This window comes from Castor canadensis, chromosome X (genome assembly GCF_047511655.1).
Source record: "Castor canadensis chromosome X, mCasCan1.hap1v2, whole genome shotgun sequence".
In the NCBI taxonomy this organism is placed as follows: domain Eukaryota; kingdom Metazoa; phylum Chordata; class Mammalia; order Rodentia; family Castoridae; genus Castor; species Castor canadensis.
The window spans coordinates 17117295-17128990 of record NC_133405.1 but is presented as its reverse complement, the minus strand read 5'-3'; the positions used below and the strand labels follow the sequence as shown (position 1 = coordinate 17128990).

The 11696-nt window shown below is 40.0% G+C and overlaps 1 long non-coding RNA gene across 31 annotated transcripts in view; it reads left to right on the top strand.

Moving 5' to 3' along the window:
- Positions 1–214: 214 nt before the first annotated feature.
- LOC141419779 (uncharacterized) overlaps positions 215–11696 on the top strand; it is an 83345-nt gene continuing 71863 nt past the window's right edge. For 10 of the 31 annotated variants that reach the window (XR_012444481.1, XR_012444500.1, XR_012444494.1 and 7 more), the window contains exons 1-4: positions 220–788; positions 2460–2496; positions 3891–4047; positions 6171–11570. This is a non-coding gene — a long non-coding RNA (uncharacterized lncRNA). Of the gene's footprint in view, positions 789–835; positions 1593–2459; positions 2497–3890; positions 11571–11696 lie in introns of those variants that run through there. The other 21 variants (XR_012444480.1, XR_012444488.1, XR_012444489.1 and 18 more) reach the window with 14 other exon arrangements.

Genomic DNA, 11696 nt, shown 5'->3' with positions numbered 1-11696 from the left:
CTGGTAGCCGCACTAAAAAAATAAACAGGCGAAATTAATTATGTTTATTTAATCTAAAATCATTGTGATGCCATCAGTGTAAAATCACTGAGATGCTTGCTATTTTATCTTTGAAACCCGGCGTGCATTTTAACTTAATTTACAGAACATCAAATTTGGACTAGCTGTGAGTCAAGGGCGTAAAAGTTATTATACTTGGACCACTTAGCCCTCGAATCCTCACCTCTCCCCCCGCATCCCTCCAACCCACGTAGCCAGAAATGAAATTGGTGTGGCAGGTGAGGCGGGGAGTGAAGCACTGCTAGAACCGCGGGAAAGTGCAGGGAGAGGAGGGGCAAGGAAGGATGCGGAGGGCGTGTAAGACACCAAGGGGATCAGCACGCAAGCGCGCATGCGCACTCCGCCTGCTCGCAAACTGCCCAGCGCCCTAGCAACCAGGTTTCAACCCGCTGTCTTAGCCCTCTAAGGGTTCTTCCTAGGAGTTCTCCTCTCACTAGTCGGTCTCGGCCCTTCCCTGTCCACGGTTCTTCCCTGTCATTTACGTTTTTCCCTCCCACTTGTTCCGATCTCGCTCAGGGTGCTTATCCCCAGTACCTGAGCGGGTGCTAAAATGGGTACTCGTGGCTTCCGCGTGGGAACCAAACCTCTGGTGCCTCTGGGGCTGAGATGCCTGTTGGGGCTGGGGCTGCTCCTAGGGCTTCAAGTTGCGGGGCTGCACGGCTTTCTACCTCCCCGGATTGGCCCCAGTCAACTACTGCGAGGAGGATGGACAGACTGGATCCTGCCAGGTGAGAACCAGAGGGGAGTGAGAAGTGAGGGGAAGGCTTGGGCTAGGGGGCTGGAGTAGACCAGGGCTGACACCAGGGCTGGGAACTCGTGGACTTGGTCCAGGTATGCCAGAGCTCTCTCTGTGGGTGTGTCTCAGGGTCTCTCCATCTCTGATCCTCCCCCTTGGCGGATCTGGATCTCTTTTGACCTGATCTTTTCTTTCCTCTCAGCATCTCCTCCTGTCTCACAGATCCTCCCTCCCCCTTCTTGGTCTGTTCTTTCCCTTAGCTCTCAGCCCCTTCCCTTCCTTCCAGTTCTCAGATCCACCCCTCTAGGCTCCTCCCCCTCCTCTTTGGGTCCGCCCCTCCTTTCGTCTAGGCTCCTCCCCTTCCTCTCCTTCAGCCATCTCCGTCTCAGCCCCTCCTCCTCATCTTGGCTCCTCCCCTTCCGTCTCCCTCTTGGCCGCTCCTTCACCTGCTTCTCAGGTTCCTTTCTTCCTTCCTTTCGGCTTTTTTATCTTGCTCACCGCCCTCTCGGGTTTCGTCCTCCATCCCTCCCTCTCGCCTCCTCCACCCTCCTCTTCCTCTGGGCCCTTTCTTTCGTCCCTCCCCCTCAGCTGTCCATCTCTTCCTCAGCTCCTCCTCCTCCCCTCCCTATTGGCTGCTCCTTCACCTCCTCTTCGCTCAACTCCTCCCTCAGCTTCCTCCTTCCCTTCCCGCCCAAGCTCCTCCTCTGACTCTCAGCTCCTGCAATCCTCTGCTCCTTCCTCCCCTCTTACATCACCTCTCTGTCTGGACACACACGCTCCTTGTGGCCTTTCTTCGGTACATTCCCGCCATGTTTCTGTCACTCTCTCTCCTATGGCTTCACACTTTTACCCCCCCACCTCCATTCTTGTTAATCTACTTTGATCTCCTGTGTCCCTCCTCTGCAAACACCAAGATAGTATTATTTACCCAGCACATAGTAATCTCTCAATAAATGGCAACTATGTCATTTTTAGGAGTTTTTTTCCCCCCCAAGATTTTTGGAGACAGCGTCTCACTGTGTAGCCCATGGTAGCCTTGAACTTCCGCTTTTTCTGCCTCAGCCTCCCAAGTGCTGGAATTAGAGGTGTGTACCACCACACCAGGCTGTATTTAGTTACCGTTAGTCACAGATTTTGTCGTAATTCCTCTTTAGTGGGCTTCCCAACCCGCAGTAATGTCGAGCTCCTTTCCTTGGTAGCCTTGTTCTGTTCGTTGTAAACTGACTCAAAAAGATTTTTTGTGGGTTATTTGATCCCAACGGTATTAATGAATACGACTTAATTTTCTGTTCCTTAGTTGTTTAATCCATTGTGCGGGAGAGTTCTGCACAAATGCAGTATGAGGTTGAGAATAGCGCTGGGTTCAGTTTGACTACAGACTTGGCCATAGGTTTTTTTTTTTTTTTTTGGCAGTGCTGGGGATGAAACCCAGGGAGAGCTTCAGGCTTCTAGGCAAGTGCTAGTTCTCTGCCACTGAGTTACCCCTTCCCCATCCCTTCCAGGGGTTTACTTGCTCCTGAAACCTGAAATGTGCCTTTTCGTCTGAGGAGTGATGTTGGTAGCCTTTTGAGCCAACATTTTGCCAAACACACGGAATGTAAAAAATACCTTTCTATTTATAGTTTGCATTTGTCTTTTCCTCCCTTTTTCCTATTTATTTCAGCATGTTGTCTCCCAAAGAAATATGATCTTCACCCACAGTAAGTAGTTGGAATCTCTTTTATATAAGCTCTTTCCTTTTTAGGCTGTTGCTTTTTTTTTGGCGTCATTGGGGTTTGAACTCAGGGCCTCACACTTGCTAGGCAGGCTTTCTTAACACTCGAGCCACCCCACCAACCCTTTTTTTGTGTTGAGTTTTTTCGACATAGGGTCTTGTGAACTATTTCCCCAGGGCTGGCTTCAAACCGAGATCCTCCTGATCTCTGCCTCCCGAGTAGCTAGGATTACAGGCGTGAGCCATGGAGCTGGGTAGACTGTCTCTCAATGTGTTCCACTTTTTTTTTCTGTGATTATACTTTTTGTCCTTTAGTGAGTCTTGTTGTTATGTTAATATTCCAAACCTCCATAATTCAGTAGTTTTTTAGGTTTTAAACTTTACTATTACAAAAGCAGTAACATGGACTGGAGGCATGGTTCAAGCCATAGAGGTAGAATGCCTGCTTTGCAAGAATGAAGCCCAGAATTCAAACCCCAAGCCCATAATACAAACAAACAAAGAAAGCAGTAACATTCAAGGTAGAAGTTCAGAAAATGTGGACAGGCAAAAATAAGAAAGATATTTCTAACATCTAGTAAATTAACACTGCTGATAACATACATTCTAGAAATTTTTCTCTACATCTTCATGTACACATGAATTTTAGTAGATTTTATTTTTTTTGTCCTTTTAATTTCTTGGTGGTACTGGAGTTTGAACTCAGGGCCTTGCATTTGCTAGGTAGGAGCTCTACCACTTGAGCCATGCCACCAGCCCTCTTCAGTTTAGTTATTTTTCAGATAATGTTTTTTGCCATGGCCTCTCTCAGTCTTCACTCCTCCTATGTACAGCCTCCCCAGTAGTTGTGATTACAGGTGTGGGCTACCATGCCAGGCTAGTAGACTTTCTTATTCTTTTTTTTATAGTATACTTTATTTTTAAAGGAGTTTTAGACTCATAGCAAGACTGAGCAGGGAAGTATGGAGAGTTCCTGTATACCCTCTGTTCCTCCCACCTTTATCCACTATTGTCATCCTATACCAGAGGGTACAGGTTTTATAACCTTGTTCCTACATTAACACATCATTGTCACTCAAAGCCCATAGTTTACCTTAAGGTCCACTGTTGGTGTTGCACATTCTATGGTTTGGAAAATGACACATATCTACCATTATGATATATAGAATAATTTTATTGCCACAAAAATCTGTATACTCCTCCTGTTCATCCCTCCTTCCTCCCTAACCCCTGGCAACCACCCATCTTTAATTGTCTCCATGGTTTTCCCAAATGTTGGCATTATATAGTACGTACTTTTGAGACTGGCTTCTTTTTCTTAATAGTATGCATTAAGTTCCCCCATGTCTTTTCATGGCTTAATAGTTCATATCTTTTTAGGAATGAATCATATTCCATTGGCTAGATGTACCAAAATTTATCCATTCACCCACAGAAGGGCATCTTGGTGGCTTCCAAATTTTGGCAATTATAAATAAAGCTTCTACCATATTCCTGTGCGTGTTTTTGTATGGACATGAGTTTTCAGCTCATTTGGGTAAGTGTACCAATGTGTATAATTGCTGGATTGTGTGATAAGAATATGTTTAGTTACTTTACTTATTAAATAATAGAACTTGAAAATTGTTTGATGTCATTGAGGAAGTGAACTATCTTCCTTCTTTTCTTCTCTCTCTCTCTTACTATTGAATAGGGTCTTACCAGGCTGGCCTTGAACTCATGATCCTGTGCCTCAGCCTCCTGAGTGCTGGGATTGCAAGTGTGTGCTAACATGCTCAGCTATCCTCATTTTTTTTCCGTAGCACTGGGGCTTGAGCTCAAGGCCTCACATTTGCTAGAAAGGTACTCTACCTCTTGAGCTACTCCACCAGTCCTGGAACTCTTTTACCAGGGTTGGCTTCAAACCTGAGATCTCTCATTCCCCTGGGTGTGTCTGTGAGGGCATTGAGGGCATTTTCAGAGAGAATTAATTACAGCAGAGGAGACCTGCCCTGAATGTAGGCAACACTGTCCCATAGGTTGGAGACATGGACAGAATATAACAGGGAATAGGAGAAACCCCACTAGCAAGGCATTCTTTCTCCTTCTCTTTCTCTGCTTCATGGCTGCCATGAGAAACTGTGAACCAAAATAAATCCTTTCTCAAGTTATTTTGTCACAGTGATAAAAAACTGATCAATACACTACTTTCCTTTTAGAAACTTCAGCCAACTGGTGTTTATGAGACTATGACTAATTTGTGTTGCAGTTACAAAGTTCTGATTATATTACAGTAAATGCAGTTATAATTGTCTGTTTTTTTACAGAGTCATAGTAAGGCTATTTATATTCATTCCTTAAACTTGATAATTCTCTTCACTATCTCTTCTTCAGAAAAAAAAGCCTAACCATATGGTAAAACTGATAACAGATGTTTATTTTTAAAAGCAGTGTATGGAATTTGGGGAAAGGATAATGAACTTATCCAAGCTCTGCTGTTTGATTTAAATTTTCCAATATGGTAGACTATCAGGAATGTAGTTGAGATTCACTAAAGTAAGAAGTGCCACATGAAGAGGAAGAATACCTGTCATAATGTTTGTGCACTAAAATCTCTTGTTCTCAAGGCCTAGCTTTAACAGTGTGGTTATTTATTCCAGAAATGGACAGTCTTCTCTTAAGCAGGTTAGAGGGAGAAAAAGAAGGAGAAGGAGGAGGAGGCATAACAACAGCAGACAACCAAAATGAAAGAGACATACAAATTTTATAAGTGTGTTTAGTGTAAGGAGAGATGGAGTGATGTCGGTAGCAGGGGTGTTGATGGTCATCTTTTTAATTCTTCTCGTCTTTTCCTATCTTGTTTGCTCCTGAGAATGTCACAGAATCAAAGCACATGCAATGATTGATGTCTGAAATGACCCTGAGTCATCAAGGAAGGTGAAATTGTGATCACCATACTCTGTTTAACATAGGAAAGAATGAAGTGTATTTTACAATTAATCTTACGAAAATAGTTAAAATAACACAAGAAAGTCACTTAGATAGCTTTAATCAGCTCAAGCCCCTAACCTGAGTTCAGGGGCTCTATGAAGCCTCTTAAAACTGAGCAGAGCCAGCACCAGTGGCTCACGCCTATAATCCTAGCTACTCAGGAGGTAGAGCTTGGGGAATCGCAGTTCAAAGCCAGCCCAGGCAAATAGTTTGTGAGACCCTATCTCAAAAACATCCATCACAAAAAAGAGCTGGTAGAGTGGCTCAAGATGAAAGCCCTGAGTTCAAGCCCCAATACTGCAAAAAAAAAAAAAAAAAACTGAACAGAGAATTTAATATATTCACTAAATATGTGTTTTTCTGGGCAAGGGCTTTTATCATATTCTGAAAGGGTTCTATAATTAAGAAAAGGTTAAGCATAGCCGAGGTATCTAAAAAATTTATGTACCCAGAGAAACCAATGATAAATGAAACTTTATGAATTTATAGCTACACTGTTAAATGTTTATAACTATAAATTTGTAACTGTTCTACATTTATAACTATACTAAATGATAAATTTGTAACTGCACAGTTATAAATGAATGGTAGCAATAGGCCCAATTACTTTTCACTTACTTCATTATGGATTTGAAAGTGCTGCTTTGTTTTACTTTGTGATGTTAATGAATGCCCTTGTCCCTCTTCTAGTCATTACTGGAAGTGTTTGTAAGCAGAATGGACTCAGTGGTATCTCTGCTACCCTACGAATACAACAGATAAGTGGTGCATGACCTAACTAGGTTAAAATGCATCTTAGGTTTTCAAAGGTAATGAAGGAAAGCCCTGGATATATTAAGAAATATAATTTTGTAATAAAGGTAACAAGGAAAATGATTAAAAGAGAGCTTTCAATGTGAGACCAATGTTTAAAAAATGAGGAAGTTTTTATTTCTAAGAAAGGAAAATTATGAATTTACTACCCTTTGGACTTTTAAACGATACCTTCACAGAATTATATTTTATGGAATAAGTTCATGCCAAAGGAATATTTTTTTAAAAGTGGTACTGGGGCTTGAATTTTTTTTTTCAGTACTGGGGTTTGAACTCAGGGCTTATACCTTAACCCACTCCAACAGCCCTATTTTGTGATGGGTTTTTTCGAGATAAAGTCTTGTGGAATTATTTGCAGAAGCTGGCTTTGAGCCGAGATCCTCCTAATTTCTGCCTCCTGAGTAGCTAGGATTACAGGCTTGAGCCACCAGTGCCTGGCTATATTATCTTCTCTATGTCATTTTATATTCAAATTTACTGGGAGGTAATTCTTTACTAAGTAATAATCCTTTGCTTTGTGAGTGAGTATGTGGAGGTATAATTGGGGAGGAATTTGTTCTTTGTTTCCCTTTGACAAAAACTAACAATTGGGCTGGTGGAGTGACTTAAGTGGTAGAGTGCCTGCCTAGAAAGCATGGAAGCTATGAGTTCAAATCCCAGTGCTGCCAAAATAAAGAACTGACAAGTACAATTTCTAAATGTCGCATGTTAGAATTAGTATAGTCTTGAAACTTCTGTTAACTTATATTTATTTAATTTGAAGTTTAACTCTGAAAATATTGTTAGTTTTTTTTAAAAGATTGTGATTTCCTACTTTAAAAAGTTGTGAGTAGTGGTAACACAAGTGCTCGACCAATGAGTTTAGCCGCTAGACAATCTAAAAAGATTTATGTAATGTGGTATATAAATCACAGTTAGATATTACAGGTCATATTTTTTTCAGGTTTGATTCTTCTATTTTCATATATGGATACAAACTATCCACCATATTCACCCTCATTCCCCCTTTCCTTATGCCTACCTCCCTTCCACTGGTACCCACTCCTGGATTTCAGAAGCAACCCTATTAACAGTAGAGAGTCTATATGGATTACAAAGGTTGATTTCTTTGCCAATTTAAAAAATCTTATTTGAACCTCTTCTCTTTTAGCTTTGACTTCTGTCAAGACTCTAGAAAGAAAATACTTTATGAAAATCTTGGACAAGTTCTGTTTGGAGAACATAAAACATCATCTCCTTATAAGGTTTTTTTTAGCTGATTTTATTATTAAATCTTATTTCGAAATGAATCTTATCAAAAGTAATTAGAATTGTGGCAGAGTTTCTGTTTTAAAAAGTGGAAGAGAAAAGTTTGGGGAGGTAGGGTGGGTTGCCAGAAGAGTGCACTAAAATACTCTGTCAGCTAGCCGAAGCAGTTGGTAGTTTCAAACAAAGGCTCAATTTTAAGTTGCATTTTTACTTTATAAAGGAAAAAGGTAATGTTTTGCTCTGTGCATATTTTGGGTATGGTGAATAAGCAGATGTAATTGGATGCTCAGTGTCTGTTGATTTGCCTTCAATATCTTAGTAGACAAGGGGATAGAGTCAAGATGTTCCCGGATGCACTTCGATGAAGAGACATTACTAAACTTTCTCTTTATTCTCGACTTTACTAAGTATAATTGAAGTGTGATAAACTGCACATATTTAAGGTGTATAATTTGATTAGTACATATGTATGCATACATTGTATATATACATATGTATGTGTATATGTATATACATATCTCTGTCTGTTTGTCTGCCTATCTACCTATGAAACCATAAGGCACTAGCTGTTTTTGGGGAGGGGGAGGATGGTGCTAGAGATGGAACCCAGTGTCTTGAATATGCTAGGTAAAAAATTTACCATTGACCTCCACCCCGACCCATTTTTAAATTTTATTTTAAGACAGGGTCTCGCTAAGGTTCCTGGGTTGGCCTAAAACTCACAAGCCTCCTGTCTTAGCCTTCTGAGTAGCTGGCATTATAGGTATACACCACCACACCCAGCCTTTTAAAAATAGCTATTTATTCTGAAGTAATTATGCATTCCCAGGAAGTTGCAATCAAATGTATCTTTCACCCAGATTTGCCCAGAGTAGTATCTTGCATAAGTGTAGTACAGTATGCAAACCAGAAAATTGACATTGGTGCAATTCACAGAGCTTATTGTGATTTCACTAGATTGTGTGTGTGTGTGCATGTATATTCTGTGCAACTGTATTACCTGTGCAGATTTGTGCAATCACCACTGCAATCGAGACAGGCTGTCTTGTACTTTCCTCTACTGCTGCTGACACCCTTTTTCCACATTCCTTACCATGGACACACACTAATGTCTTCCTTTTAAAATTTTTTACAATGTGGTCTTTTTAAGAGTGTTACATAAATGGAATCATTGGAATCATATAGTATGTAACCTTTTGAGGTTGTTTTTTTTTGGCAGTACTGGGGTTTGAACTCAGGGCCTCACACTTGCTAGACAGGCGCTCTTACTGGACTCCACCAACCCTTTTTTGTGATGGGTTTTTTCGAGATAGGGTCTCAAAACTATTTACCCAGGGCTGGCTTTGAACCAAAATCCTCCTGATCTCTGCCTCCTGAGCAGCTAGGATTACAGGTGTGAGCCACCTTGCCCAGTTTGAGAGATTGTTATTCCACTCAGTATAGTTCCTTTGAGATCCGTTCAGGTTGTTGTGGATATAAATAGCTGGTTCCTTTTTCTTACTGAGTAGAATTCCATGGTATGGATGTACCAGTATTAACTATTCACCCATTCGAGAAGATTTGGAGCTTTGCTAGTTTTTGGCCATTGTGAGTAAAGCTGCTATGATAACATTTATGTGTAGGATTTTTTTGTGTGTAAATTGGCTTTCACTGTTTTGGAATAAATTCCCAAGAGAGCAATAGTTAGTCACGTGACGCTTGCAGGTTTAGTTTTGTAAGAAGTTGCCAAATTGTTTTCCAGGACAACAATGTCATTTTATATTCCCAGCAATGATGTCTGCATAGTCTGGTTTCTCTGCATCCTTGTCAGTACTTAGTGTGGTCACATTTTTTTTTTTTACTTTAGCCATTCTGGTGTGCATTTGGTGGTCTTTCAGGGAATACCTTTTCAGGTGCTTATTTGCTGTCTGTGTATTGCCTTTGGTGAAGAAGTGCTCTCCACTTTTTGCTCATTTTCTGAATGGATTATTTTGTTCTTTTCCTGTCAAGTTTTTAGACTTTCTTTTATGTTCTATATTTGAGTTCTTTGTTGTAACAGTGGTTTACAAATAGTTTCACTCAGTCAGAAACTTGTGTCCATCCTCTTAACAGAGTCTTCACAAAACAAAAGTCTTAAATTTTGATGAGGTCAAATCATCAGGTTTTCCTTTTATGTTATGTATTTGCACTTTTGCTGTCAAGTCCAAGAAGATTCCACACAGCCTTAGGCCCCAAACATTTTCTTTGAATAGTCTTAAAATTTTTCTTTATACGTTTAATACTGTGACCCACTTTGAGTATTTTTTTTGTGCAAGATTTGAAGCTTATATTGAAATTAACGTTTCTTTCTTTTCCTTTTCTTTTTTTGCTTATAGATGTCCAGTTGCTTCAGCTCCCTTTTTTGGTTTTGGGCAGAACTCAGGGCCTCATGCTTGCTAGGCAGACTGTCTATTGCTTGAGCCACTCCATCAGCCCTTAGCAGCCTTTGTTGAAAAGAGTGTCCTTCCTCCATTGAACTGAAGTGTCCTTCCTCCATTGAACTGATTTTGCACCTTTGTAAAAAAAAAAATCACTTGGGCGTAGTTGCAAGGGTCTATTTTTGAGTAATCTCTCGATCTTTTACATTGATTTATGTGTTTGACATTACTTTTTTGATGATCAAAGTCACATACAATACTCTTGTGGAGTGCCGTGATTCTAGCAGAAAAAAGTAGTTTATCAAGAATGCTGTCCCTTGAACTGAAGAAACTTAACTGTGCTGTTCAATTAGCTGCCCAGAAGGAACTTTTTGGGTAATACTTATATGATTTCAGTACATTAAGTGCTAAATACAACTTTTTTTTCACTGCTTCATTGCTCATTATTTTCTGATTAATAGTGCTGGCATTTTGCCTTGGTCATCCTCCATGGCTAGACCTCGTAAACAAGAGTTTTCCTATTAAAAGTATAAATTTTTCTATTTTCCCTCTTTGGTAACAGCTTTATTGAGAGTTAAATCATGTACCATACCATTCATCTACTTAACATGTGTAATTGAGAGGCTTTTAGTGTACTTACAACATGGTGCAACCGTCAGTATATGCAATATTTGTGTATGTGTTGCTGGGGTTTGAACTCAGGGCCTACACCTTGAGCCTCTCCACCAGCCCTTTTTCGTGGTGGAGTTTTTCAAGATAGGGTCTTAAAAACTATTTGCCTGGGGCTGGCTTCAAACCCTCCTGATCTCTGCTTCCTGAGTAGCTAGGATTACAGGCATGAGCCACCAGCTCCCACTTAATCTTATTACAACTTTAAGGGTTTTATATCAGAATAGTTTTTAGGAAGCATTGGTGGATTTTATAACCCATCTTATATATTGTATCAGTCAGCTTTATTATAATGAAATAATGACATGGATACTTTATAGAGAAAAGAGGTTTATATTTGTGCACAGGTGGAGATACAAAGTCCAAACAGCGCTGTGCAGACTCTGGTGAGGGTTCCCTAGGTGGCATCACATCATAGCACAAGTGCAGGTGTATCTATCTGGTTGTTCTTCCTTTTCTTGTAAATCTACCATGATTCAATCATAAGATCCCCACCCTAATGACCTAACCTAATCACTTCCCAAAGAGCTCAAATCTAAATGCATAATGAGATTAAATTTCCACCCTCTTAATATCATTAACATGTGAGTTTGGGGGGACAAATCATTCTAACCATATAGTATGATATTGAAGATGGCAGAGTCTTCTGTCCAGTGGTGAAAGCATTTGTGTGGATGTCATAGAGTAAGAATTTCAGTTATAAATTGAAACAGAGAGGAGATAGTGTTGAGAATAATAGCATTCTTCATTCTTCCAAGATAAGTTGCTTATTTTGTGACATTTGACTTATAAAATGTAGCCAAATCTCTTAATATTTTAAATTGCTTTTTCCAGTTTTTTTTTTTAGCAAAACACAGGCACATATAAAAGTTTGTGTAAAGTCTTATGTTCCAGAAAATAAAGCCCAAAATCACAAGCTGGCGTTTTTGAAGAGAGGAATAAAACTGAATTATCAACATCATTGGTAGGTTTGATATCTGCATTTGAATTATTTGCATTCCTTCCAAAATTACTTTTAATAGATATGGAAATTATATATTATTTTTGTGACTTAAATTTGATTAAAATATGAACTTAAATATACATAAGG